Consider the following 3,751-nt stretch of genomic DNA (forward strand, 5'->3'; position numbering starts at 1 on the left):
CACTCGTACCTCAGAATTTCACTTCAGCACTGCGCCTCCTCTGAGTCTGGATATGATATTCTCTTTACTCCTAGTTGAAGAATTTCCACTCAGCCAGCCCACCTGTGTTTCTGGAATGTTGTGGGTCCCTGGTTCAAGCTTAATTTGAATTGGTTGTTCAAGGCGGCAATCTCGGGCTTTAATCTATGCCGCTATCTTCTGTTCTCCCCACATCTTCTTTTTAACTCGAGGAGGGCTGGGATTTTTGTTTGTTTGTTATAAATAATTGGAGCCTGACCTGCTGGTTTCCTGAGTCTGAGGAGAGAAAGCTGGCCCAGTGAGGGAGAGGGTTGCAGACCGATGATGGACCGGTGACCGTGGGAGAAATGACAGATTAGCCACCTGGTGCTGCAGCCGAGACAGTCGCTCAGCCTGCACGGACTCTGTCCCGGAAGGACAGAGGCGGCCACAGACTCTCCATTTCTTATGGTAAAACCATGGCTTTGCTGAGCACCTGAGCTCCCGGCATACTCCCAGCACCCCAAGCTCCCAGCACACCCCCAGCACCCGTGGCTCTGGGCACACCCCCAGCACCCGCAGCTCCCGGCACACCCCCAGCTCCCGCAGCTCCAGGCACACCCCCAGCTCCCGCAGTTCCTGGCACACCCCCAGCTCCCGCAGCTCCCTCAGCTCCTTGCCCTGTCCTGGCAAACTGACCCCACAGAGAAGCCTTTCTTAAGCCCCAGTGGCGTGCCAGGCCCTGTGCTGGGCACTGAGGACCCAGGGCCACCAACATGGTCCCCGCTGTGACCAGGCAGTCACCGCAAAGGTGAATCCGGGCCTCAGACCCGCTGGACTGAGCTCCGTGCCCATCCCGGCTCCAGGCCAGCGAGACAGCTCCAGCCTGGCCACACTGGGAGTGCGTCAGTTCACGTTTCAAACAAACACAAAAGTACAGAGACCAGCGTAACAATCCCAAGGAGAGTACAATGGACCCATCCTCCAGGTTCAGCGTTTTCACGGCCAGGCGAGGCCTCTTCCCATCCCTCGGCCACCCCACTCGCTCCCCTTCCGAGTGAAGTGAAGCTGGCTGGCTGCTCTAGGTCCCTGCTCTGCCCTGGAAATCACCCAAGGACCCAAGTCCAATACCAGGCCCCACGCTCCCTGGCCCTGCGGGCGCTCAGCCAGCCACCGCCTGAACAGATAACAGATAGAGCACATCTCCTTGGTGCAAAGCCGGCTCAGGGCGGCCTGGCGGCCCTGTCCCTGCGGGCCTCTCGCTGGCCCTCCTGCAGGGTCGTGCTGTGCCCCCCGCTTGGAGAATAAATGGAGGAGCTGGGCTCTGCAGCCGCAGGGCTGACAGGGCCGGCCGTTCCTTCCCGGTTCATGTTCCACTTGCATTTCCTCCCAGAGACAGGCCCACAGAGAACCTGTAGACCCCTGGCAGGGCTGGGGCCCAGGCGAGTATATACACGGGGACTTGTGAAAGCATAACGTCCCCTCTGGACGGAGGGGGAGGGGCGCGAGCCAGAACTCCTAGGCCAGCCTTGGTCCTGTGATGCAGACCAGCGGGGCAAGGCGGGCGCCGGCACCCCCGCTGCCCTGGATTCCAGCTCCGCCCTGACTCTGGTGGCTTCGGGCGAGTCACCTCCCTGGGTCTCAGTTCTTCCCTCTGTGCGGTGGGTGGGTGATCGCACTTACCTGGCAGGTCTGACATCACATGCGCCTGTAGGAGTTGTCAGCATGGGCTGCAGAAGGGACGGACAGGCTGCACCGAGTGTGGCCAGGTGCCAGGGGCCTGGGTTCCCCACTCTGGTCCCTGCCCGGCCCCGTCACTGTCTTGTCTCATCTGGAAACCAGGGCTGGATGGGGTGAGCAGCTCACAGTATTGGCGGGGCCCCGCGGTGCACGAGGTGCTGTGCAGACCATCCTTGTCTCCCTGCTCCTCCCTCCTGCCCACTGAGGTACTGAACAAACAGGTATTGAGCGCCTGCTGTGTGCAGTCAGCGTGAGGACAGATCAGGACCTGCCTTCACGGGGATATGTCCCCATCGGTCCCTCCCCAGCAGGGGGTAGGCGGGGGGGCGTCCTCAGGCATGAATCTGCCGTGCCACCCCCTCTGCCCCCTCGCCTGGCACCCCATTCTCCATGGGCTTCCTCACCTGTGAAGTGAGGGGTGGCCTCCGTGGGCCCTCTCAGCCCCCACAGTCTAGGTCAGGGTGGAGGAGGGAGTAAACACCAGGGCCAGAGGGAGAGAGACTTGGGAGGCGGAGGGAGTCCCCGGAGGGCAGACCCACGTGTGGGGAGTCCCTGGGCCCTGGGCCCGGCCGCGAGGGCAGAAGCAGAGTCCTAACACGCGTTCACCCTGAGACCCGTGGCAGGTGGAACTCGGGGGGAGGAGGGGTGGCCCTGCCCCAAGGCCTCTCCCACCAGCACTTCTAGGGCTCCCCCCTCAGCCCTCGCAGCCCCGGCTACATGCTCTGTGCCGCTTTGGGGATGGCACTGACCCCTCTGGGCCACAGAGAATTAGGGAGACCAAGCAAGGAGGCAGCAGAGAGGAGAGTAAGGGGAGACAGAAAGAGGTCCTCTTGGGTCAGACCTTGCAGTTTAAAGAGGGCAAGAGAGGGAGAAAATGGAGGGGAAAGAGAGACAGCAAGAATGAACTGGGAGGGTGGAGAGAGGGAGGAAGGGGAGAACTGGGAGGGACAACAGGGCAGCAGCAGAGAAATGGTGAGACAGAGGCAGAGAGGGTGCGAGGCAGAGAGAACTGCCGGGGACGAGGGACCCGAGTGAGGGAAGGCAGAGAGGGCAGGAGACAGGAGGAGGGATGGGGGAGACAGGGAAACGGGGACAGACAGGCCGTGGGGAGACGGCCCCTCTCAGCCTGGAGTGGACACAGGCTGGGCCGAGGGCCACCCGGAGAGGCGGGCTTGGAAGGGCATCACACGGTCACCTGGGCACTGAGCCTGCTCCTGGGCCTCCTGGGGAGACCCCTGGGCAGACTGAGCTCCATGGCCCTAGAGGCCCCACAGGCCCCCAGCCTTGGCCAACTCCCAGGAGCTCTCCAGGGGCAATGCCCCGACCCCCAACCCCCAGGCCTCTCAGCCAGGCCTCCTGCCAACTAGGAGCAGCAGTCACTGTGCCCCTGCTGGCATGGCTCCTGCCGCAGTGCCCCTGGCCGTGGCCAGGCTCAGGAGGGCTGCGGGTTCTCTGAATAATGGACGCAGAAAGCCCCGGCTGGGACGGTCCTGTCTCTCAGGGGTCCTATCCCCGGGGCCCTCCGCTGCTGAGATCGCCTGCACGAGGAGGGAGACCCGTGGGCGTCAGAGCGTCAGGGCAGGGGCCCAGAGTGAGCCGAGAGGAGGAGGAGGCTGGGACCCCAGCAGGGAGGGGCACAACCACGTTTAGGGGGAGGAGGGAAGCTGCGCTGGGCTCCAGGCTGGGCGCCGCCTCCATCTCCAACTCGCCCGGCTGCTTCCCTCGGTCTCTTTGTTTCTCTTTGCCTTTGTCTCCTCTTCTGTCTCTGAAATTAAATGGGATCCAACTGCTGGCTCCCTGTGTGTTCTGCTCCTGGCTCAGCCCTTTTCATTATTACTAGAAATATGTCCTCATTGTACAGCTTAATTCTGCTTATCTGGAGTGGATTAAGTGCTTACAATGACATGCAGCATTGAGTCCTGAGCATCCCTGTTTAAGGAATTTTGCCACAACCTAATTAGTTCCATAAAACCAGAGGGGGGTGGAACGGGGTGGGGGTGGAGGTGGAGGGGCA

The sequence above is a fragment of the Myotis davidii genome, unplaced genomic scaffold, assembly GCF_000327345.1.
Source record: "Myotis davidii unplaced genomic scaffold, ASM32734v1 scaffold79, whole genome shotgun sequence".
Classification (NCBI taxonomy): domain Eukaryota; kingdom Metazoa; phylum Chordata; class Mammalia; order Chiroptera; family Vespertilionidae; genus Myotis; species Myotis davidii.